Source organism: Papio anubis, chromosome 15 (assembly GCF_008728515.1).
Source record: "Papio anubis isolate 15944 chromosome 15, Panubis1.0, whole genome shotgun sequence".
Taxonomy (NCBI): Eukaryota; Metazoa; Chordata; class Mammalia; order Primates; family Cercopithecidae; genus Papio; species Papio anubis.
Window position 1 is genome coordinate 23,513,870 of NC_044990.1, and position 26,810 is coordinate 23,540,679.

The following is a 26,810-nucleotide window of genomic DNA, read 5'->3' on the forward strand; positions in this document are numbered from 1 at the left end:
GAAACCAGATTCGCCGTCACTTCAAGCCCAAAGGGCCTAGAGTTAGCAACTCCCAGCTAACCATTATCGTTGGTTGAGGCCACTGGTAGGCCACTGGATTCCTCAGCTTGCTCAGCAGTTCTCTACCCTGTGTGCACCATAATGTTTCCCTAAAGGAAACTGGAGGTATTGTTACCAAAAGAAGATAACGTATTCTGGGTGGGCAAAACATAAAGAAGAAAAAGGAAACTACAATCAGTAAAAAGCCTGACATAGAGTAGTTTGAAAAGGATTTCTTAAAGCATTATAGAGAGGTAGGTATTTAATAAATGGTTGTTTATCATATAATTAGCAATCAAATATGATGCTATAATCCTGCTGGCCTCTCATACATGGCCATTAGATAACTTGTAAATGTATTATTCTAAAGAGCATAGAAGGGCAGGTGTGGTGGCTCCCACCTGTAATCCCAGCATTTTGGGAGACAGAGGTGGGAGGATCACTTGAGGTCAGGAGTTCAAGACCAGCCTGGCCAACATGGCAAAACCCCATCTCTATCAAAATTACAAAAATTAACCAAACATGGTGACACGTGCCTGTAGTCCCAGCTACTCAGGAGACTGAGGCAGGAGGATCACTTGAACCCAGGAGGCGGAGGTTGCAGTGAGCCAAGATCATGCCACTGCACTCCAGCCTGGGTGACAGAACAAGACTCTGTCTCGAAAAAAAAAAAAAAAAAAGGAAGTATTTTTTTCTTGCATAGGTAAATATTCCTAAACGAGCTTTGTTTATACTGCCTAGTAAGCAGTTGAACTTCAGTGTGAGCAATAATGACATTAATTTAAGGCATTTAATAATACAAATTATAGCCGGGCGCGGTGACTCACGCCTGTAATCCCAGCACTTTGGGAGGCTGAGGTGGGTGGATCACGAGGTCAGGAGATCAAGACCATCCTGGCTAACACAGTGAAACCCCGTCGCTACTAAAAATACAAACAAATTAGCCAGGCGTGGTGGCGGGCGCCTGTAGTCCCAGCTAATCGGGAGGCTGAGGCAGGAGAATGGTGTGAACCCGGGAGGCGGAGCTTGCAGTGAGCTGAGATCCGACCACTGTACTCCAGCCTGGGTGACAGAGCAAGTCTCCGTCTCAAAAATAATAATAATAATAATAATACAAATTATACCTATTAGAGTGTGAGCTTTGAGTTCTCAGTCATAATGAAAAAAAAAAAAAAAGCCGGCGGGGGGGATGTAGCTATAGCCAAAAAAAAGCTAGTAGAATATTGGATAATAGAAGAGAGAAAAGAAATACAAAAGAAAACTGTGCTACACCTGAACAAACCTATGGTGGGTCTATCTAGAAAACTGTTTCTTGGCCGGGTGCAGTGGCTCACGCCTATAATCCCAGCACCTTGGGAGGCCAAGGCGGGTGGATCACCTGAGGTCAGGAGTTTGAGACCAGCCTGGCCAACATGGTGAAACCCTCATCTCTACTAAAATACAAAATTAGCTGGGTGTGGTGGCTCACACCTGAAATCCCAGCTACTCAGGAGGCTGAAGCATGAGAATCACTTGAACCCAGGAGGCAGAGGTTGCAGTGAGCTGAGATCGCATCATTGCACTCCAGCCTGGTCAACAGAACGAGACGCCATCTCAAAAAACAAAAACAAAAACCTGTTTCTTCTTCTAGTTTTGATACCTCAAGAAAAAACATGGTAAGAAAAGAAGATCTAGAGAAGAACGACTAAATTGATGAGTAGTTCTTGTCTACAAATATTTATCGAGCTTCCACAATGTGTGAGACTGGTCTGAAGATAAAGAAGACATGGTCTTCAGCTTCACAGTCTAATGGGAGAGACAGAGACACAGAAATAGCTCTAATTATGCAATGTGGTGAGCAGAGAACAGAAATATGCACAGGACACTGATTGAGGTCACAGAGGGGAGGCACCAGGCATGGCTAGGGATGAGCTGACAACAGACAGAACGAGAGAGGAATACAAAGGGACCTGTGGGTGTTGTTTCTGCTATTGTTACGTGTACATTTAGGAGTGAGAGAAGCCAGTTTGAAAAGAAGAAGCAATGGAAGGCGAGAGCTGGAGTAACTAAGAGAGAAAACGGATCCAGCAGGAAGGTTAGAGTTACGGGATGATGTATAACGGGTGGGCCCAGAATAAACAGGGAGAGGGGCCCAACCTCCTCCAAACCCAGAGAAGAGCAGATAAAGATGGTTATGGGCAGTGATAAGCTTGGAGGTAGAGGGCCAGAAAGTTAAGGGAGATCAGACCTGGCATATTCAATTTGTTGGAGTAGAGATTTTTAGCCTTTTCAGATGTTGAGAATCTGATGAAAACTACACGTTTTTCTCTCAAAAAGGCACATTAGGCTGGGAGCCATGGCTCACGCCTATAATCCCAGCACTTTGGGAGGCCAAGACAGGAAGATTGCTTGAGCCTGGGAGTTCAAGACCAGCCTGGGCAATATAGTGAGACCTCATCTGTACAAAAAAATAAAATAAAATAAAATAAAACTAGCTGAGAGTAGTGGCACATGCCTGTGGTTCCAGGTACTTGGGAAGCTGAGGTGAAAGGATCACTTGAGACCTAGAAGCAGAGGCTGCAGTGAGTCAAGATCACGCTACTGTACTCCAGCCTGGACAACAGAGCAAGATCCCATCTCAAAAAAATAAAGGCACATTACCCAAATTTTAACATATAATTTTAGTTTCTCAACCTGCTGAATCCCAGCCACAGACACCAGGTAGAGAGGCTGCATTCTACCCAGGTAAGACAGGTCATTTGCTGAGAGTAAGGAACTGGGGGGACAGAGGGTGCTTAAAGGTTTGGAATAAACACTGCAGCCCAAGTGAGAGGGACCAAAACAAAGAGGAGCGGACGGCAGAGCTAAAGTTCCTGGCCTGGGTTAGAAACAGTGGTGGGACATGTCTGTCAGCACAACTGTGCCAAGGTGAATGGCAGCATTGATCCAGGCTGGGAACTTAAGAGAGCAGAAGGCCCATTAGGAAAGATTGAAGTGATGAACATGAATTCCAGAGCAGGTAGGGAAGAAGAGAGCCCAGGAGGGGACTGACAAACTAGGAGAGAGGGCTTTGTTAGCTGGAAGGGGTGCTACCTCACACGATACCAAAAACTCCTGGAAAAATGCAGAGCACTTCCTCCCTTGCTGAGGTGGGCACACCCGTCAGCTCTTTGGATGTGTCACTAATTGTCATAACCCATCTTCCCTTCATGGTCGCATCCGGATCTCCTCTGCACCTCTCCCCGACCACCTGCTCTTCTCCCTCCACATACAAACATGCTCAAGGCTTTCCCACATCAAAAACAAAACAATAGAAACAATGAACCTTGCTTCAAGGACAAGGTTAGACGGAATTAAAGCTCATCTGCTGGTCAGGCGCAGTAGCTCACGCCTGTAATCCCAGTACTTTGGGAGGCAGAAGCGGGCAGATCACCTAAGGTCAGGAGTTCAAGACCAGCCTGACCAACATGGTGAAACCCCATCTCTACTAAAAATATAAAATTAGCTGGGCGTGGTGGCGGGCGCTTGTATCCCAGCTATTCAGGAGGGTGAGGCACGAGAATTACTTGAATCCAGGAGGTGGAGGTTGCAGTGAGCTGCGATCACGCCATTGCACTCCAGTCTGGGCAACAAGAGCAAAACTTCGTCCAAAAAATAAAGCTCATCTGCCATAAAAAAAACTCTGAAACAGACACACATATAAAGACAGCGTTTCAAATAAATGGTGTTGAGACTACTAGGTAGACATGTGGGGGGAAAATACATTAGATCTCTGTAAATCAAAATAAGCTCCAGATAGATTAAACCTTTTTTCCCTGGGACAGAGTCTCGCTGTCTCCTAGGCTAGAGTGCAGTGGCACCATATCAACTCACTGTAACCTCCGCCTCCCGGGTTCAAGCAATTCTTCTACTTCAGCCTCCCCAGTAGTTGGAATTACAGGTGCACACCACCACACCTGGCTAATGTTTGTATTTTTAGTAGAGACAGAGTTTTACCATGTTGCCCAGGCTGGTCTCAAACTCCTGACCTCAAGTGATCCACCTGCACTGGCCTCCAAAGTGGTGGCTTTGTGGAGCCACCACAAGTGGCTAGATTAAACATTTATAAATGCAGCAAGCGAAACCATAAAAGTCTGATAGAAAACACAGGAGAATTAGTTTTTGTATTTTATATATAAAATATATATAAATACATATATAAATATATAGCTGGGAGTACAGGCACACGCCGCCGCACCCAGCTAATTTTTGTATTTTTCGTAGACACGGGGTTTCACCACACTGGCCAGGCTGGTCTCGAACTCCTGACCTCGTGATCTGCCTGTCCTCCCAAAGTGCTGGGATTACAGGCGTGAGGCACCACGTCCTGCGGTGTGGCCTTTTAAAGCCCATTAAAAGGGGCCTGGTTAAATACATTGTTACCTCCATTCTACCTCTATTCTACACTGCTATTTAAAAGAATGAGTCAGTTCTGTATATCCATCTCCAAGATATAGTAAGAATACTGAAGTGTAGAATCATGTGTTTCCAAAAATAAGGGTAAGGAGGGCCTACTTGCTGCTGCTCTCTCCACTCGGATGATCCGCAAGCACTTGAAACACACACAACAGGACCAAAGGAAAATTCAGTATTTCCTTTAAATCAAAATCTGCCTATAAAAGCAAAGAATGTCTCTGGGAGAAGGCACAATAAACCAGTAAGTGTAGCTGTCGTGTTACAACCTCTTCCCCTAATACTCCCTCTTTCTATGAATCAGAAGCACAGACAACGAAGTCGCCCAATCCGGGGCCGGAGAGTCATTCTGGAACTTGGTTATGAATGTAATGCCAGAGAAACAAATCCGTAAAATTCAAATTTGATGACATTACTCCCCTATTTAAAGTCATTGATTTCTGCCCCCCTCCTCACACTCCTTCCCTCCCTCCCCCTGCCCAGTGAAGAGCCTGTTCCTGCAAGGAGGTGCCTACCATCTCTGCTCTGGATGCTAGCAAACGGCCCGAAGAGGCTTTCGTATGCGGTCCAATACTGATAGCTGCTTCTCAGGTTTTTCCACCAGCACTGTCTGTGCACCTGCTTCCGCCTGAAGAGCTGTTTGGAAGGTAGCAAGCATATGAACCCAAACAGAGACGGGAATTACTTACTACATGTTATCCTCTGGTTTATTTTGATGACAAAGTCCCCCTACTGATAAAACATTGCATTATTTCATCTTTCAACCTTGAGGGACAGAATCCTTGAACACCCAGCTCAAAAATGTCCTCTAGCGCTGGGTGCGGTGGATCACGCCTGTAGTCCTAGCACCTTGGCAGGCCGAGGCGGGCGGATCATGAGGTCAGGAGATCCCGGCTAACACGGTGAAATCCCGTCTCTACTAAAAATACAAAAAAATTAGCTGGGCGTGGTGGCGGGCACCTGTAGTCCCGGCTACTCGGGAGGCTGAGGCAGGAGAATGACGTGAACCCGGGAGGCGGAGCTTGCAGTGAGCCGAGATGGCGCCACTGCACTCCAGCCTGGGCGACAGAGCGAGCTCCGTCTCAGAAAAAAAAAAAAAAAAAAAAAAAAAAAGTCCTCTAGCTCGATAGCTTACACAGCTTTCCCAGCCAGGAGGTCACCCCACTGTCGTTCTTCCATTAGCTCTTGGGACTGCTAGTAGCTGTTTACTTGTTTTGCAACGGATTACGAACTGTGTGAAGGCAATATTCTATCTTTTTTATTAGTATTATTTCTAGGGCCTAGCTGAAATATAATTGATACTCAGTGAAGTTTGTAGGAGGGAGAGAGGGATGGATACATTAAAAGAAATGGAGAAAGACTTCTTAAAATCTTAGGAGTACAAACTTGAGTTCTTTTCTAGGTGAGGTAGACCTGGAAATGTTAGAGATTCCACAAGGAGGCACTAGAGTTCCACCTGTCTCCCTCCGCCAAGAACAGCCGGAGCCAACTAAGTCTTGCCTCGGCTGATACCTTTTAACAGATGCCTGCTTTAGCCGAGTAAGCCAAGAAAGATGATTTGAAACGAGGACGGAGGGAGGAATGAATGCAGGGAGGCCACAACACTGTTATGATAAATAAATGATCATTTTAAAGGGACTTCAATAGAGAGCCCCCCAGCCCCACCTCTGCACAACATCCTACTCCTAGCGCTGGGAGCCACCCATCCAAACAATAGGATATTGTTTTCTCAGCCCAGTTTTTCCGCCTCCTCTAATTAAGCTAAACACTAAGGCTCATAAAATACTGGGTTATCATTCTAGCTCCACAGTATTTCCCAATTGAGTGCTCATTCCGTGATAGATCACAGCTGTCACAAATATTATTACCATTTCCTCCTTGGTAACCTCCCAAGAGGTCACTGAAACTTTCATCCTGGACCTCTGAACCCTAGATTTCTGTGTAGGCTGACAAGAAAGAAAAAAAAAATCCTTTTAAATTTCAAACACATATCTAACTCCTATGAGAGACCGGGAAATGTAACCATGGAAACCAGAGCATGAGTGTAACCATGGAGACCCATTGAAACCGGCTGGGCCATTACCATCTAGAAGCTGGTGGGGCTGTGGCAATTAGAAAGACTGTTAGCCCTAGTTAATATGGTCAAGTGATGTCAATTGTTTAGGTGAGTGTTTTACAGACATTTAAGTAATTTCTGGGTACTGCCAATGCTTTAAAATGTTCGAGAGAAAGCCTTTTCATAGGGCTTCCTATGTCAGACTAATTTCTGAAGGATCCTCCACATCTTTCTCCCCAACCCTCTTACCACACCTCCAGAGTCATGACTTTATCAGTCACTCATTCAGCAGACACATGCTAATTACCTTGTAATCACTTTGGTGTGCTGGGCACTACTGGATCCTATCACATACATTATATAATATGGTGTATACAGATATATACATTATCTGTATATAGCCCAGTTCATATACATCGTCTGTCCTAGCAGCTTTAATGCCCAGGCAAATCCTGAATAAAAGGGTCCGTTTATCACAAGTCTTCTTTACCAGAATCTGTCAGAATTTGGATTTGTGGTTTCAGTAAGTGAGATGAGAACTAGACTTCTTTCATTCTGAAGGAAATGTTCGTTATTCCAATGTCACAGAAGTCCTTCACAAAGTCAGACCATTCTCTCTGTCCCACTTATTTTCTTCTTTCCCTGTGTGCATTACAACTCCATCACTCCTCCAGCAACCACAGGTTCAAAGGCCTTGATGACAGTTTGTCGGGGGAACTGCTGTGTTGTGTGTTTTGAACACCAGTGTGGTGAAAAGGTAGAGTGCAGTGTCAAATCACCTGTGCCTGCCACTTACCCGTGTGTTACCCCAAACAAGCTATTAAACCTTCCTAAGCCTCAAGTTTCCTCATCTGTAAAGGGGAAATAAAACCAATCTCTTTAGGTTATTCAGTGACAACTTCACACAACTGTGAAACTTTAGACTGCTACAGAGTTTTATCTTCTGGTTTTATCTTTGCTTCCCAATATCACTCAGCAGTCTTTCATCTTCTTAGCCCTTTCTCCTAGCTTACTCAGCAGGTGGTCTAAATGTGTACAGCTTCCAACAATGCATTCAAAACCAGCCGAGCATGGCGGCTCATGGGTGTAATCCCAGCACTTCGGGCGGCCAAGGTGGGAGGATCACTCAAACCTAGGAATTTGAGAATGGCCTGGGTGAGACCTACTGAGAACCCATCTCTACAAAACAAATTTTAAAATTAGCTGAGTGTGCCTGTAATCCCAGCTACTCAGGAGGCTGAGGTGGGAGGAGCACTTGAGCCTGGGAGGTGGAGGTTGCAGTGAGCCAAGATTGCACCTCTGCACTCCAGCCTGGGTGACAGAGCAAGATCCTATCTCAAAAAGACAACAAAACAAACAACCATCTGTCTCAGCAGAAAATGATGCAGACAATGATGACAACCACAGTTGTTATATGAGGCCTATTTTATACTAGACACTGTTCTAAGCACTTCACATATTTTAACTCACTTAATTCTTACCACAGTCCATTGAGGATTATTGTCATCTCCATTTTACAGATGAGAAAGCTGAGGCACATGGTGTTTAGGGAAATTTCCCAAGGTCATAAGCTACAGAATGGCAGAAAAAGAATTTAAACCCTAGTAATGCCTCCAAAGTCTGCCCTTTCAGCCACCGTTCAATAGTCAGGCTTTCTCCAGTGATAATGTTCACTGTGAATAAAGAGTCCAATGGGTATGAATGAACTCCCTCAGATGTCTCCTGTTCAACGTCAACATCTGCCTGCACTAACCAGCATCTTCATCAGCCCCTAGTCCACGTTTCAGAAGAAAAAAACAGCCTTCCTCTAATCCTCCCACGTCAACTTCAAGTTCCTTGCTCCCTCAGTTACCCCTTTGTTTCTGATCCCCAACCCTTCCTCTCACTTGACACCTTCTTCTCAGTATGTCAGCAGGTGCAAGCCCATCCTGCCTTGTATAATTTTTCCCTATTCTTGAACTTGGTTGAAATGTCCTATTTTACTTTTAAAATTTTATTTTATTTATGTATTTTATTTATTCATTTATTTATTTTGAGACAGAGTCTCACTCTGTTGCTCAGGCTAGAGTGCAGCTCACTGCAACTTCCGCTTCCCGGGTTCAAGCGATTCTCGTGCCTCAGCCTCCCCCAAGTAGCTAGGATTACAGACACCCGCCACCATGACGGCTAATTTTTGTATTTTTAGTGGAGACGGGGTTTCACCATGTGAAACCTGGTCTCGAACACCTGACCTCAAGTGATCTGCCCACCTCAGCCTCCCAAAGTTCTGGGATTACAGGTGTGAGCCACCACGCCCAGCCTCTACCTTACTTTTTTCAACACCACTTGAATCTCGCTACTTGTTATCCTCTCTCCTCTCCCCAGCCAGGCTCCTGGCTCAAGTTGTCTATGCTTGTCTCCACCCATTCATCTCCCATGGGTGCTGCACCCTCTGAGGTCTGGCTTCCTCACTTTACTGCAGTTGCTCTCCCGGTGGCCCCCAAAGTTGCTAAAATAAACGGCTTTTTAAAAGTCTCAGTCCCACTCCTTTCTGTAGCATTTAACTCTACTAATCACTTTCTCCCCTTTAAAACTTTCACCTCCCTTGGCCTGACCTTCTTCTGTGCTTCCACTCTGGATTTTCCTTCTCTGTCTCCTTTACTAGCTCTTCCCTCATGGCCTATCATTACTTTGGGGTAATCTTCTGGACCCTTAACCTGCTCTTCCTCGCTCTGGGCACTGTCAGTATCATGTCTGTATCTTCAGCTAAACCTCCATTCTGAATTCACATCAATAGATGAAAATGGCAATTGACTATCTCAGCTGGATGATCTGTGAGCTCCCCATTCTCAGCTCAACACTGCATCCACCCAGAAGCCCAAGTCACAATACCTGAAGTCACTCTCCAGCCCTTCATCCCTCTGATAGGCATCTCCATGACCCCTTATGTGTAGCTTTCTGTTCCTTGTCCTGACCCCTCCAACACTGCCTTAGTCATCCTTTCTCTCCTAAAATATTAAAAACACCTCCTTACCACTCTCCCTTCTCCTTAAGCCTCAACCATAAGGATACCAGTGAGGTCTTTCTAATGTACATCTCAATCCATTCCACAAAATTGCCAGAGATCCCTAATGCCAATATAATGAAAACCAATTCCTTTGCATATGACCTGACTCCTACCTCTCTCTCCAGCCTCACCAGTTGTCTGGCCACCTCCCTAACCCCTGCCTTTCTAGCACTGTGGCTACAGTACTGGGCCAGATGGAATGGCCGCAAGCATGTCTCTCACACCTCCCCACTTGGCACGTCCATTCCTTCTCTCCGGAACTATTTCCCTAGGGTGTTCATCCAGCAGACTCCTCCCCCGTATTCTCTACTTCCTCTTTGCCACCGCCCATTCCCTCACAGGCCTGGCTTTCCTTGTGCCTTTTACAAACTCTCACCCAACAATTCTCTGCTTGTACTATAATTGTCGGACTCATCTATTTTCCTTCTTAGACTTACTAGTTCTTCAAGGACAAGTACTACTTATTTGTTGTCCTTGTATTTTTTGTCCCGTCAGTACCCCACAAAATTTCTTGACAACAGTAGACGTTTAATAAATATTCTATATTAATATTGTTATCAAGGAGACAAGAATGAAACTGCCTTGGCAGCTAACACCTTCCATCATCATCACCACCATCAACATCAGAAAGCACACACCAAATGCCTGTGTAACTGAACAGAGACCTGACCATGTCGTAACTTAGACCAAGTTAGTAGGGATGGTATCCCCACGTGTGTGATGTACACTCATTGGTACAGCCTCCGGAGTGGCTGGGATTACAGGTGCATACCACCATGCCCAGGTGATTTTTGTATTTTTAGGAGAGATGGGGTTTCACATGGGGGCCAGGCTGGTCTTGAACTCCTGACCTCAGGTGAACCACCCACCTCGGCCTCCCAAAGTGCTGGGATTATAGGCATGAGCCACAGTACCTGGCTAGTACTAGATGACTTCTAAGGTCTCTTCAAAGTCACATCCTGTGAATGAAGGCATTAAACCAAGACATCCAATTAAATCAACCACCATGTGCACACTTATGACGCACAAGCTATTGCACTAAATGCTGTAATAAATGGATAGGAACGAACACTTACCAATATTTAGATCAAAGACAAATACAATTAAAGGCCATTTCAATATGAGACTGTGTAGGTAAATAGGAGAAGACAAAGGAGAGTACTCATTCAATTAGCTCAGCTGACATTTGTCAGGGACCAGCTCTTTGCTGGGTCAATGTCGGAAGCTGGGTGGAACAACGAAATCCATGTAGTCTCTGCCCTCCGTATGCTCCTGGCCCAGCAAGGCAGACAGCCACGCAGCCTTCAAATGCAAAGGGCAGGGAAAGAGGGCTGCAATTAATTCTGTCTAGAAAGGGAACGCAGGTCTTAAGAAATTTCTCAGTCGTGACATTCGGTCTGGCTCTTGAGGGACTAATGGGTTTTTTCAAGTGTAGAAGAGAGAGTTCCACAGCGAGGCAACAGAACGAAAACGAGGACATAGGCTCCGATGCTGAGGCACCTTGGAAACCATTGATTTTCCCAGGTCACAAGCAGCAGCAGCTGAGCCACTACCCCGAATTCCACATGAGAACATCGGCTTCGTGACCCCTACAGACGACGTGTGCAGGGTCTGGAGAATGATGGCTGGGGCAAAAGATACGGGTTCGCAAGCGGAGAAAGCAGGGTTACCAAGGTTGATACATGTCATTATTCAGGTGTGCAGAAAGAAAACTTTTTTTTTTCTTTTCTTTTTTTGAGACAGGGTCTTGCTCTGCCACCTGGGCTGGAGTGCAGTGTTTTGATCACAGCTCACTGCAGCCTCAAACTGCTGGGCTTAATGAATCCTCCCACTTCAGCGTCCCAAACAGCTGCACCACAGGCATGTGCCACCACACCCAGCTAATTAGTGTTGAATTTTTTGTAGAGACAGAGGTCTCATTATGTGACCCAGGCTGGTCTCGAACTCCTAGCCTCAAGAGATCCTCCCACTTCACCCTCCCAAAGTATTGAGATTACAGGCATGGGCCACAGAAGTGACTAAATATCTAATACAATAATTTGGCCATCCATGTAGGTCACCTACGTCCATGTATGTGTCTTATGCCCACCTTGCCCTCTGCTTCTCTCCCTAAGGGATCATGGAAGATTATGGTTTTTATAACTTCATGATGGCCAAAAAGAGTTGGGGACTTCAAGAACATAGGCAGCATCTCTTTCCTCCAGGGTAATGCTGGCCGTGCTGGCATTTGAGGCTGAAAGTCCATGGCTATCCTAGTCTAACTTAGCTTGACCCGGCCCAGGGGTGTTGCCTGGACTATGAACCCTTACAGGGCCCCCTATCACAGTGAAGTCTGTCTGTGTTTCCCATTCAACCCTGGCTTGAGTGCTGTTCACTGCACAGAACTACCTCTCCTCCACCATGTCAAACTCCTCAGCTAAACTCTAGATTTTATCTGTAACATACTGGTATCAAGGGAGGCTTTAGACAACTAACTCTCAGAGACTCTCCAAGATGAAATGTGTGCACCCAGGAGTCATTCGAAATACTTAAAATCCCGTAAAGTACAAGCACCATACAATCAGCATGGAAACTGGTCCTTATGAATCAAAAGTGGCTGCAACCTCCCCAAGTGGCTCTGTGAGTGAAGAATGGTACAGGGGCGTCCTGTAAGAAGGCCCCTATCCTCCCCTGATTTACTGTATACCACCTGCTCTCCCGGCACTTTTCTGTCCGCTCTGTTCTCCCATCTCACTCCTCTTGTTATCTCCACAGTTCCTCACTCCTCAAAAGGCTTTTATTTCATTTATCACTCAGTTTTTAGGTGAAAGGAACAGAATCAACACTGCTGGACTTAAGGAGCAAAGGAATTTATCAAAAGGATATTGGATGGCTTGCAGAGAACCTGAGACACCCAGAGCCAGGCACTGAGGCTCTGCAGCCAGGAACAATTGCCCACGAGAAGGATTTAGAAACACTTCCGTTGCTATGGGTGCTGAACCCCACAGGTTCCACCACTGACAACGCATGACGAACAATGCGGCTACAGTCACTGCCGTATTCTGCTCTGCACTGCACCTGCTTCTTCCAAACCCCTGATTTCTTATCAATCAAGGTTAGGGAAGATGTCCCTGACTAGCATGTGCCTTCAGTTGTGCTCAAGGAGCTGGAAAAGCAAGATCTGGTACTTTCTGATTCTCTAGTGGGAATGGGTTCTGCTCAAATAGAGAAAGGGGCTTTCAAGGCTGGCCTGCCAGTGTGACTAGCACACTCTACTCTTCCCTCCTGGTTTATTTTCCCACTATAGATACAGTGGCATCTATCTAGCTGTCCTACACCTTAGGGGTGGGATTGCCAGGTTTACAAATACAAATACAGGTCGGGCACAGTGGCTCACGTCTGTAATCCCAGCACTTTGGGAGGCCAAGGCAGGCAGGTTCCTTGAGCTCAGGAGTTCGAGACAAACCTGGCCAACGTGGTGAAACCCCATCTCTACTAAAATTACAAAAAATTAGCCAGGCGTGGTGGCACACACCTGTGGTCCCAGCTACTTGGGAGGCTAAGGCATGAGAATTGCTTGAACCCAGGAGGTGGAAGTTGCAGTGAGCTGATATCACGCCACCGCACTCCAGCCTGAGTGACAGAGTGAGACTCCCTATCAAAAAAAAAAAAAAGTACAAGATGCCCAGTTATATTTAAATAAACAGCAAATTTTTTAGTGTAATTATGTTCCATGCAATATTTGGAACATATTTATTCTAACAAATTATTCATTGTTTATCTAAAATTCACATCTAACTGGGCATTCTATATCTTCTCTGGCAGCTCGCCTTAGGAGTATCTTCTCTACGCTGCACTGCCCTGTCCTAAACAGAGCCAGGCCCTGGTTTCTGGGTGTGATAAAGATGCTGAAGTGCAAAATCTACCTTCAAGATGAAAGCCAGCTGTCTGATCCTGGTTTTGAGTGCCAAAAATTCGAAATTACCCAGTCTTTCTCTCGGCTTTCCTCCCATAACAGATGTTCATCTTCTCCAATCAGACAGATGCCTGGAGCCAGCTAAAGTAGAGGTTGTATCCTTGGGAAAGCAAAGGAGAAGCACATTAAAATTTAAAAAAACGATTACCCAGTTGCAATAAGTAAAAGTAGAGTAAGTGTTGCAGAAAGATTTCATGAATTTTTATACTGGGCTCTCTCAAATTCTAGTACCTCAAGTTTCCTGTGACTCACACTTTACAGGGCTTTAATAGGAGGTGAAGCTATAAAGTAATGAAACTGATTTTCATGTGTTACCACACATACATGGAGATGAGTCAACAACTACTTTTGCTCTCACCTCCCACGTCCCAGGGTGGATCCATTACTCAATTGCCGATCTGTTCCTTTAATTCAAAAAGGCAAATGATTTTCAAAGCCGCTGCATTTCAGTATATTATAGACAAGATGCTAAGACTGTTTCCTAAGCTTTCTTAAAATTATAAATAACACAAACGAGGCACACAACTTTGCCAAATTCTTCTAAAGCAACCCACACAAAGACTTTACTCATTTACCCAAGTCTTACACGAGGAATAATTAGACCTTCTCAAACCAATGTCAGCTTTCTCTGGGCTGCCAGACAAACCACCGTGGGATGTTTCCAAGCCACAGAAAACAAATGGCATCTGTGAGAGCTGGTGCTCACGCTGGAATATCTTTCACTAGCCAGGCTCCATTCCTTGGGAAGAAACCCCATCTATGCTTCTCCTTAAATTAAACCTTTTTTCAATTCCTCAAACACGCCCTGTCTTCCCCATTTTGGGGTCTTTGTGCAGTGTTCCTCCTTCTGGAACCCTCTTCTTTGCTTCATTCAGTGACCTCCATCAGATCTCCGCTCAAAATCATTTCCTCTGGAAAATGTCAGTTCCCTAAACCTCCTCACCCCCACCCCTATGGCTGAATCAGAGTTCCCTGTTATATACTTTCAGAGTTCACGCTGCCACTCCTTCTTAGGCTTATACGGCTATTGTTGTGTGATTTTGGGATTAAGTCCTATCTCCTGTCTTACTCAGTCATGGAAGTTTTGGCTGGGTGGCTGCTTGTCTGAAACCCCATCCCCAGCCTTCTTTGCAGCGAGGTGTGGTCTCGTGACCGGTATCTGGCCAATGACATGCATTCGACTTCTGAGTGTAGCAGTTAGGAGGAAAGGAGGGGAGACTCCTCTTTTCTGTTTCGCCCTTCAACAGCCTGAAGGCAAATGTAATGGTGAACTGATAAGGGACAGGAGAGCAGAGGGAAAAAGGGAGCCTGGGTGTCCATCACCATCAAGCCACCAGAACAGCTCCACTCCCTGTCTGGATTGTGAACCTGAGAACTGCACGACTTTCCTGGTTTGGTGGTGGTGGTGGTTGTTGTTTGAAGATGGAGTCTCTGTCGCCCAGGCTGGAGTGCAGTGGTGTGATCTCGGCTCACTGCAACCTCTGCCTCCCGGATTCAAGTGATTCTCCTGCCTCAGCCTCCCAAGTAGCTGGGATTACAGGCGCGTGCCACCATGCTGGACTAAGTTTTGTTTTTTGAAATGGAGTTTCTCATCACCCAGGCTGGAGTGCAATGGCATGATCTCGATTCACTGCAACCTCCACCTCCTGGGTTCAAATGATTCTCCTGCCTCAGCCTCCTGAGTAGTTGGGATTACAGGCACCTGCCACCACACATGCTAATTTTTCATATTTTTAGTAGAGACAGGGTTTTACCATGTTGGCCAAGCTGGTCTTGAACTCCTGACTTCAGGCAATCCACCCACCTCGGCCTCCCAAAGTTCTGGGATTACAGGCGTGAGCCACCGCACCCGGACTAAGTTTTGTATTTCTAGTAGAGACAGGGTTTTGCCATGTTGGCCAGGCTGCTCTCAAACTCGTGGTCTCAAGTGATCCACCTGCCTCAGCATCCCAAAATGCTGGGATTACAGGCGTGAGCCACCATGCCTGGCCATGACTTTCCCGTTTAAGCCACCGTACTGAGTCTTATGAAAGTAGCCTGTATCTAGCAAATACAGATTGGAACTCAGAGCCACTTGATCTCAGAATCCAAGCTCTGAATGACCACCACAGGATGTTTTCCACACCATGGGCCTCTTCTCTCTTGTACATGTTACATATACATCTTACATTTCACAGATCATGTCGCAGACCCCTTCGATGAAGGTGGGCTCACTTCCTGGATCTGTCCTAGATCCCAGAGTGAATATGGCGCCCTCCAAGGGTTGTTTGCGGTACTTTTTCCTTCTCACTCAATTTCCATCTATGTTTTTAGCCCTGAGAGCCTGTGATAAGGTCCTCAGGATCACCTTTGTTTCTATTATTATTAATAAGTAACTTGGTTCCCAGCACGCCCTCACCCCCACCCCATCACACCCAGGAGAAAGGAAAGCTGACCATGATAGACAGTCCTGATCTCTCTTGGAGGCCAGCATCACTCAAGGCTGTTCCACCCCACTGTTATAAGTTCCACAAATGGTGGAACCAAAGCTAAAGAGAAGCCTCCTGATATCAGGAAGCAAGTAGTTAGCTTTTTCTGCATAATTTATTTATTTTTTTCTGTTTCACATATAATTTTATTTGTTTTTTGTTTTGTTTTGTTTTTTTGAGACGGAATCTCCCTCTATCGCCCAGGCTGGAGTGCAGTGGCATGATCCCGGTTCACTGCAACCTCCACCTCCCGGGTTCAAGCAGTTCTCCTGCCTCAGCCTCCTGAGTAGCTGGGACTACAAGCATGCACCACCACACCCGGCTAATTTTTGTATTTTTAATGGAGATGGGGTTTTGCCATGTTGGCCAGGCTGGTATCAAACTCCTGACCTTAAGTGATCCACCTGCTTCGGCCTCCCAAAGTGCTGGGATTACAGGTGTGAGCCACTGCGCCTGGCCACATATGATTTTACATAGATACACATCATTGGCTATTTGGGCTCAATGCTTTTTTTTTTTTTTCTGCTTGATTTACCCCTTCTCTTCTACTTCTCCTTTCTCACCTCCAGCACCAGCCATTGCTCCACTAACACACACAACAAGCAAGATCACCAACCAAGTATGCACACTCCTATATTTTTCTCCATGCTTACAAAATTTTGTGTAGACATTGGGAGTTTGGACATTTTCTTCTTTATAAAAGTGAGAACGTGGCTGGGTACGGTGGCTCGCACCTGTAATCCCAGCACTTTGGAAGGCCGAGATGGGTGGATCACTTGAGGTTAGGAGTTCAAGACCAGCCTGGCCAACATGGTGAAACCCTGTCTCTACTAAACGTACAAAAAATTAGCCAGACGTGGTGGTGCATGCCTGTAATCCCAGCTACTTGGGAGGCTGAGGCAGAAGAATTGCATGAACCCAGAAGGCAGACATTGCAGTGAGCAAAGTTTGTGCCACTGCACTCCATCCTGGGCATCAGAGTGAACTCCATTTAAAAAAAAAAAAAGTGAGAACGTATTATATACACTTTTCTGCATCTTCCTTTTCTCATTCAACTATACCTCATGAACATCTGTTTAAATCCATCGGTTTAGATTTATTTCGTTATTTTTAATGGCTGAATAATAATTCATTATATTGATATGCCATAAATTATTCAGCCATAGGCTGTGCTTTTTGTCACAACAAATAATGCTGCAATAGCATCCATGTCCATATGTCTTTATGAACTCGTGGTTTTATCTCTGTGGGGTAGATTCCCAAGCATGAGCTTGCTGGGTCAAAAGCAATATGAATGTTTAATTTTAATCAACATTGTCTTCAATTGCAATGGCTTGAATCCCTCACATCATCCTTTTATTCTCCCTAGCTTCCTACAATTCTCCACTTTCCCCTCTTCCTTGCTACATCCTTTCTTGCTTCTATTTTCCATAATTAAATTAAAAGGCTGCAATGTTTTATTTTAGGTCAACTTACAGGCTAAAATGTAAGACATTTGTGTTACTATATAAAAATACAGGCCGGGCGCGGTGGCTCAAGCCTGTAATCCCAGCACTTTGGGAGGCCGAGGCGGGCGGATCACAAGGTCAGGAGATCGAGACCACAGTGAAACCCCGTCTCTACTAAAAATACAAAAAATTAGCCGGGCGCGGTGGTGGGCGCCTGTAGTCCCAGCTACTCAGGAGGCTGAGGCAGGAGAATGGCGTGAACCCAGGAAGCGGAGCTTGCAGTGAGCCGAGATCGCACCACTGCACTCCAGCCTGGGCGACAGCGCGAGACTCCGTCTCAAAAAAAATAAAAAATAAAAAAATAAAAATAAAAATACAATAAATATTATATAATAAAGAAATCCCCATTGTTTTAAAAGGCTTAAAGAAAGAAGCCCTTTTCCGCATGAGACCGAGTAATTAACAATGTGACTACAGGTTTGTAATATGATACCTATTTTTCCTCTCTTTCTGTAGTTAATCAAAATTTATGTTCACAAATTCTCAAACTCTATGGTAACTGAATATTATCAGTAGCAAATTATTCCCCTGCCAAAGTTTCCAAGGTAATTAATTATGTGAGATATTGCTTTTCTGGAGCATCCTCTGCCCCCAGATCCCATTCCTAGGACGATTTATTCATTTGGCAAATATCTATAGAGCTATTGCTATGTGCTAGGCACTGTACTAGATGTGGGGCACATACCAGGGAATAAGGTGGACAAGATCCCATTCTCATAGAATGCCAAGTAGAAGGAAAAAATAGTGAACAACGAATTACGCATGCTTTTGGATAATATTATTTTAGTTGGGGTAAAATACACATAAAATATACCATCTTAATCATTTGTAGGTGTACAGTTCAGAGGTATTAAGCACATTCACACTGTTGTACAGCCATCACCACCATCCATCTGCAGAGCTCTTTTCATCTAGCAGAACTGAAACTCTGTACCCATTAAATGATAACTCACTGCCCTCTCCCTCCACCTGCTAGTCATCACCAGTCTTTCCCATCCCTATGAACCTGACTACCCTAGGTACCTCATACAAGTGGAGTCACAGTATTTGTCTTTTTGTGTTATGTCACCTAGCATAATGTCCTCAAGGTTCGTTCATGTTGTACTATGTGTCACAATAGCTTTCCTCTAGAAGGCTGAATAAAATCCCATTGTAGGTATACACCATATTTTGTTTATCCATTCAACTGTCAATGGACACTTGGGTCACCTCCACTTTTTGGATAATCTCTTAAAGCTATTTTTGGCAGGGCACGGTGGCTCACAGCTGTAATCCCAGCACATTGAGAGGCTGAGGTGGGCAGATCTCTTGAGTGCAGGAGTTTGAGACGAGCTGGGCAATATATGGAGACCCCGTCTCTACAAAAAATACCAAAAATAAATTAGCTGGCCCAGTCTCTACAAAAAATACAAAAAAAAAAAGGATGTAAGGGCTATCTGGCTGCAACATCTGTCACCCCACTGATCGCCAGGGTTGGCTAGGAGGGTGTCCCCTTCCTCCCTTACCGCCCCGTGTGCGTCCCTCCCGAAGCTGTGTGCTTGGTCAAAAAGGACGACCATCCCCGACAGAGGAGGACTGGTCTTCGGTCAAGGGTATACAAGTAACTGCACTCCCCTGCTAGAACCTCCATTCAAGCTCTCAAAAAATAGAAAAAAAAATTAGCTGCTTGGGAGGCTGAGGTGGGAGCCTGAGCCCAGAGAGGTCGAGAGAGCCATGATTGTGTCACTGCGCCCCAGCCTGGGAAACAGTGAGACCTTGTCTCAAAAGAAAAAGAGGTATTTAAAAAATTTTTAAAAAGAAGTTTGAGTTTCCACACTAGATTTATAGAACCAGTAAACACTGGGAAATTATTCCTCTCATATAACTTTAACTACACATTCCCAGACAAAGTAAATATATATTTGAACTACTATTTTTAAAATATTAACCATTGTTTTTTCTCTCTAGCTATTTCCTTCCTCTCCCTGTGTTCTCCCCATTTAAATAGCGAGGCTGGCCAGGCACAGTGGCTCACACCTGTAATTGCAGCAATTTGGGAGGCCGAGGCAGGAAGCTCGCTTGAGCCCAGGAGTTTGAGACCAGCCTGGGCCACATAGCGAGACTCTCATCTCTTACCACAAAACAGCTTGGGCAACATGCAAAACCCTGTCTCTACAAAAAATATGAAAAATTAGCTAGGCATGGTGGCATACGCCTGTGGTCCTGGCTAGTAGGGAGACTGAGATGGCAGGATCACTGGAACCTGGGAGGTGGAGGTCACAGTGAGCCAACATCATGCCACTGCACTCCAACCTATGCCACAGAGCAAGTCTGTCTCAAAAAAAAAAGTGAGGCTGTGTTCACTGCTCAGAGGAGGTGTTAGCAGCAAAAAGCCTTTTCCAATGGTCTCTCTGGCTGTGGCGTCCAATAGCCTAGGTACCTAAGTAGAACCATATAGGACTTTAAATTATCTTAACAGACAGCTTCATAGACAAGTAACACTGAAGATAAGGGGGGCACCCCCGACACCTTCCTTTCTTCTCTTCACTCCAACTATAAAGGCTTAGTCCTATGTAGCTATAGAACCTTTTGGGGCCAAGCAGGGTGGCTCATGCCTGTCATCCAGCACTTTGGGAGGCTGAGGCAGGCATATCCCTTGAGGTCAGGAGTTCAAAACCAGCCTGGCCAACATGGTGAAACCCCATCTCTACTAAAAATACAAAAGTTATCCGGGTGTGGTGGCACGCACCTGTATTCCCAGCTACTTGGGAGGCTGAGGTGAGAACCGCTTGAACCCGGGAGGTGGAGGTTGCAGTGAGCAGAGATCATGCCACTGAACTCTAGCCTGGGTGACAGAGTAAGACTCTGTCTCAAAAAAAAAAAAAAAAAAAAAAAAAAAAAAAAAAACCTTTGGGACCCCCAGATTGACTGAAATTCTGTTTCTATCACCATGGTTGAATGGGATCTCGAAGTATAAATTAAGTTCTATTTCTTGCTCACCTGAGGTGAACTGAAACCCCTACTCCTACACTCAGTTAATGAGTCTATTACAATGGTATTATGCTCTGTGAAAGAAGGACGGGGGTTCATGAGAGCCTATAATGGGCGTCTGATCTTGTTGGGAGAAAGGGGGCAGCAGGCGATTGGGTTAGGCTTCCTTGAATTTGAGCTCAGATCTCAAAGATGAATATGAAGTAACTTGATGAAGGATGTTGTCCAAGCAGTTATGTCTCATCTCCAGTGCTTTCAGCTCCAACATTCTCATATCCTTTCCCCCCACCAAAAATATTCCCACCATTACTTTGTTACCAGGAAAACTTGTCCAGCCACATCTCCTTTCAACAGCCTTAGTTTCTCGATTCTTAGATGCCCAAAGCGTCTTATGGATGTTATCATTTTCTAAGAGTTTTAAATGGAAAATTTTCTTTCTTTATTACTTGTTTATTTTATTCTTTTATTTATTTATTTTGAGTCAGGATCTTGCTCTGTGACCCAGGCCGGAGTGCAGTGGTGCATCTCAGCTCACTGCAGCCTCAACATCCCAAGGCTCAAACGATCCTCTCACCTCAGCCCCTCAAGTACCTGGGACCTCAGGTGCGCAAAACCACATCTGGATACGTTTTTGTATTTTTTGTAGAGACAAGGTCCACATTGTTGCCTAGGCTGGTCTCGAACCCCTGGACTCAAGTGATTCTCCAGCCTCAGCCTCCGTAAGTACTGGGATTACAGGCATGAGTCACCGTGCCTAGCTTATATTGAGAATTCTCTAGATGTTTTAAGATGCCATCTTGATTTTTGCAGCATATCTGTGACACATCTAAACATTTTCATACAACTCAGGATATCAACTCACATATTTTCCCTTCATAGTATTCATATGGAACCATAATACTCCATCTTTTGCCATACAAATGTACCCTGTTGAGTAGCAAATGAAGGAAAAATATTTTCCCACATCATTAATTACTCCACTTTTAAGCAAATACTTTTCCTTTTTGGCTTTAGAACAGCTATTATGGCTGCCAGCTGGGATTCCCAGGAGGTTTAAAAGCATTAATCACTAGATATGCTTTGTTCTTTTTCAGGGAAAATAAGACTAAATTAAGCTGGGCATGATGGCTCATGCCTGTAATCTGAGAGACTCAGGAGGCTGATGTGAGAGGATCACTTGAGGCCAGGAGTTCAATACCAGCCTGGGCAGCATAGTGAGACCCCATCTAAAAGACTAAATTAAAGACACACTCAGATATTTTTCCCCTGGTTAGAAGAGGCACAAAATTTGGTGATTAACTTCTTAATACCCACTAGTGATTTTTTTTCAGTTACTATAATTTTAGTAATTCTTAATTGATATATCAGCAAATTAAAATTGAACTATTTAGCCTAAATCTATTAATATTTTCTGAGCTCCAAACTCCCAAATCCAATTGCCTTCTGACTTCCCTTCCCTTCCCTTCCCTTCCCTCCTTCTCTCCTTCTCTCCTTCTCTCTTTCTCTCTTTCTCTCTTTCTCTCTTTCTCTCTTTCTCTCTTTCTTTCTTTCGAGATGGAGTCTCACACTTGTTGCCCAGGCTGGAGTGCAGTGGCGCGATCTCAACTCACTGCAACCTCTGCCTCCCAGCTTCAAGCGATTCTCCTGCCTCGGCTTCCTAAGTAGCTGGGATTACAGGTGCCAGCCACCACGCCTGGCTAATTTTTGTAGTTTTAGCAGAGATGGGGTTTCACCATGTTGGCCAGGCTGGTCTCGAACTCCTGACCTCTGGCAATCTGCCCACCTTGGCCTCCCAAAGTGCTGGGATTACAGGTGTGAGCCACTGCACCTAGCCCCTGTCTCTCTTTTTCTTTCTTTCTTTTTCTTCCCCTCCCTCCCTCCCTCCCTCCCTTCCTCCCTCCCTCCCTCCCTTCCTTCCTTCCTTCCTTCCTTCCTTCCTTCCTTCCTTCCTTCCTTCCTCTTTCTCTCTTTCTTCTTTCTCTCTTTCTTTCTTCTTTCTCTCTTTCTTTCTCTCTTTCTTTCTTTCAAGACAGGGTCTCACTCTGTCACCCAGGCTGCAGTGCAGTGGCACAATTACAGCTCACTGACTGCAGTCTCAACTCCCAGGCCCAAGCAATCCTCCCATCTCAGCCTCCAGAGAAGATGGGACTACAGGTGTGTGCCACCACACCTGACTAATTTTTAAAAATTTTTTTGTGGAGATGGGGTTTCACCATGTTGCCCAGGCTCTTCTCAAACTCATAGGCTGAAGCGTTCCTCCCACCTTGGCCTCCCAAGTTGCTGAGATTACAGACATGAAACACCACACCAGCCTGTCTTTCAAGATGAGTGTTCTAAAGACCATATGGGGGAAATTCTAGCAAACAACAATAATTTGGCACTTAATAAATATTTTTGGCTGGGTGCAGCAGCTCAGACCTATAATCCCAGCAATTTGGGAGACTGAGGTGGGAGGATCCTTTGAGTCCAGGAGTTCAAGACCAACCTGGGCAACATAGTGAGATTCTGTCTCTACAAAAGAAAAAGAAAAAGAAAAAATTAAAAAGCCAGGCACGGTGGCACACACCTGTAGTCCCAGCTACTCAGGAGGCTGGGGTAGGAGGATTGCTTGAGCCCAGGAGGTCAAGGCTGCAGTGAGCATGATTGCACCACAAATGTTTCATTTTAAAATATGTATTTATATGTATTGTGCAGTCACTACCTAAGGCTTCTGTGAGCATCATTTTATTTACCTTTCACAATATTCCTAGATGTTATATAGTTTATAGATGATCAAGCAGCTTGTAAGAGGTACAGTCAGGATTTAAATCTGCTCATTTTGACTGCAAAGCCTGAGCTCTTAATTACTAAACACAGACTCTCAAAAATATCCTCCAGAGGGTGCGGCAGTGCATGCCTCTAGTCCCAGCTCCTCGGGAAGCTGAAGCAAGAGGCTCACTTGAGTCCAGGAGTTGAGTCCAGCCTGGGCAAAATAACATAGACGCACAAAAAAAAAAAAAAAAAAAATCCTCCAGACTCCTTCACACTATGTGCACATATAACCTGCTCTAGAGATAGAGGCAGCTCCACTTGTAATACAGTAGCACGTCTAACATGAAAGCTTTCTTGTAATATTATCTTTTCATGCATGTAGTAGTTTTCTATTATTGTGTAACAAATTACACAAACTTAGTGGCTTAGAACAACACTCATTTCGGAGCCCACAGTTCCATAGGCCAGAAGTCTGGGCAGATTTGACTGAGTTCTCTGCTCATGGTCTGATTTGGCTGATATCAAGATGTTGGTCCAGCTATATTTCTTGCTGGAAGCTCTCAAAAACAAAACAAAAACCAAAAAACTCCTTCCAAGGTCATTTGGGTTGTTGGCTAGGTGCAGTTCTTTGTGGTTGAAAAACTGAGGTTCTTCTTTTCTCTCTGACTGTTAGCCAGGGGTCACTCTTATCTCCTAGAGGCCACCCACATTCTTGGTCACATGGCCCCTCCATCTTCAATGAAGAGTCTTTGCCACATTAAATCCCTCTGACATTTTCTTTTTTCTTCATTTTCTTTCTTTCTTTCTTTCTTTCTTTCTTTCTTTCTTTCTTTCTTTTTGAGATGGAATCTCACTCTGTTGCACAGGCTGGAGAATGCAGTGGCGTGATCTGGGCTCACTGTAACCTCCGTCTCCCAGGTTCAAGCGATTCTCCTGCCTCAGCCTCCTGAGTAGCTGGAATTACAAGCGCATGCCACCATACCCGGCTAATTTTTGTGTTTTTAGTAGAGACAGAGTTTCACCATGTTGGCCAGGCAGGTCTAGAACTCCTGACCTCAAGTGATCCGCCTGCCTCGGCCTCCCAAAGTGCTGGGAGTATAGGCATGAGCCACCACACTGGGCCCTCTCTCACATTTTCAGATTTTAACTTCCCCTGTCTTGGACCTCTAGACCTAGACACAGATTTAAAGAGCTCATGTGAGGAGGTCAGGCCCATCTAGGTAAAATCTCTTTATCTTAAAGTCAACCGACTTGGGACCTTAATTACATCTTCAAAATCTCTTCACAGCAATGCCGAGATTATTGTCTGGTTTACCAAGTGGGAGAAGGTGTGTGTACACTTGGGGCTACGTATATTTAGAGCTATCTTCGATAGCTAACTTCTGCTGCCCACATGCATTCTTCACCAGATCACAAGCCATCCAAAAGCAGGAACCACATTTTGTTCTTGTGGTTTCCTGTCAGTACTTGGGACACAGGCACTCACTCCATGTTTCTACATGGTTGGTTATCACCACCCTCCCACCACCATGCATAAGATCCTCACTGTAATTTTGTTGTTGTCAAGCTTTAATCTGTTGATTTTTCTGTGATACTTATCTAAAGAATGACTAGGAAAGTTAAATCCTTAAATCCAAATTCAACTTTTTTCAGTAAGTACTCGGAACTTTGGTGTCACCACTCTAGGAAATTGGGAAGAAGGTTTCAAAATTCAATACATTTTACAGAGAGGAGCTGTGGACCAAGATCTAGAAAAGTCCATAATTTCTTCCCTTGGGTATTTTAGAGTAAAAGTATCAGAAAAGGGGGTCTACTTGGAACCTTGGGTACATTCATTACAAATTTCCCTTGGTGGGCAGATAAAATACGCCAACAGCTAAAGACTATAGTCAATGAATATTTGGCAAGTACAACAAAAAGTGCACTGTGTACTTCCATGATGACTTCCTGCCCACGAACCTGGTGCCTACAACAGGATCAAATTGGCAGGTGCTGCTCTGTTATGACCAGGTGGCTCAGAGCCCTGAAACCTCTCTTGTCTCAGGAGTGCTTTTCATGACAAGAGGCAGTGTCAATAATAGCATCCTTATTCGATGCATATTGACCATCAGTACCTGACAGTGACTCTCCAAATAAGTTTGGGAACAAGAGACAATCCAATTATATGTATGTGTATATATATATAAAATTTGCAAGCTCAGCTGGATTCACAATAGCAAAGGTATGGAATCAAGCTAAGCATCCATCACTGGATGATTGGATAAAGAAGATGTGGCATATATGCATAACAGAATACTTAGATGAAATGGACATATTCCTAGAAACACTGAAACTACCAACATTGACTCAAGAAGGAATAGACATGAGCTCACTTCTTTGTGCAAGATTTTTCTTTGAAGAAGATTGGCTGTAAAGAGAAAGAGAGAGATGTGGTTACTAAAGGAAAGAAGTAGCCTCTGGAGAGTCAGCGTTCCTGTTTTTAGGATGCAGGAACTTGAACATGGTTGAACAATAAAGGACCAATGTAGTGAAGTGGCTGAGGACATAAGAGGAGAAAGAGAAGCAGGGTGCTGAGCAGGTAGGAGACACACAGTATCTGTTAGGACAAAGCCAATGCCCTGCCTGCCTGCAGCCACAAGGAGTCAAGTGTGGGAACAGGGACAGCCTCCGGGAGGGCCACCAGAGAGGCAGTATCTCTAGAGAGAAGCAAGTCTTGCGGCAAGGAGATACAGAGGGTACAGACTAAGAGACTGTGTTTTCCAATGGACAGGCATCTTGGAGGACATAAAGAGAATGATTAAAACAGAGGCTGGTAGTAGGTGGAGGTACACTTGGGTCTCAGTCACTGCGGAAGCCAAACAGACTGTATTTTATTTCAACCTGGGTAGTGTGCCGTCCTCCAAAGCCTTCTCCTTCTCTGATACTCCAGGCTGGGATGAGTGACCCTCACCTACACATATTCTACCCTATGATACTTCTATTACAGCAGTTAATTGCATTGTATTTTAATTGCGTATTCACTCGCCTTTCTCCACTACTAGACCATAACAGCAATTAGTACAATCTTTACCTAAACGGTTTTTGCAATTTTCTTTTCTCATTTTTTTTTTTTAGATCTCCAAGTCAATACTTATAAAGAAGAACTTTGAAAGAAAAACTTATTACGGAAAATTTTAAACATATACAAAAGCAGAGGGAATAGTATAATGAATTTCTATGTACTTACTTGTCATCCAGATTCAGCAATTATTACTTCATGGCCATTCTTCCTTCATCTATACTCCCACCCACTACCCAACCCCAGTTCCTTTGAAGTGTATCACAGGCCCCACATCATTTCATCTGAAATGTCTCGAAAAGATAATTCTGACCAGGCGCAGAGGCTCACACCTGTAATCTCAGCATGTTGGGAGGCCAAGGCAAGAGAGGATCGCTTGAGCCCAGAAGTTCAAGGCCAGCCCGAGCAACATAAGGAGACCCCGTCTCTACAAATAATTCAAAAATTAGCCAGGTGTAGTGGCACACACCTGTGGTCCCAGCTACTCAGGAGGCTGACGTGGGAGGATCACTTCAGCCCAGGAGTTTG

General features: G+C 44.8%; 1 long non-coding RNA gene across 2 annotated transcripts; it reads left to right on the forward strand.

Moving 5' to 3' along the window:
- The first annotated feature begins 6,028 nt into the window (after nucleotides 1–6,028).
- Nucleotides 6,029–26,449, forward strand: LOC110741685. Of its 2 annotated transcripts, XR_002518348.2 has the most exons (4): nucleotides 6,030–6,634; nucleotides 12,369–12,735; nucleotides 13,377–13,619; nucleotides 26,339–26,449. It is a non-coding gene; the product is annotated as an uncharacterized LOC110741685 (long non-coding RNA). The 2 variants fall into 2 exon arrangements; XR_002518347.2 differs by lacking the exon at nucleotides 26,339–26,449 and having other exon boundaries at nucleotides 6,029–6,634; nucleotides 13,377–13,671.
- Nucleotides 26,450–26,810: the final 361 nt, after the last annotated feature.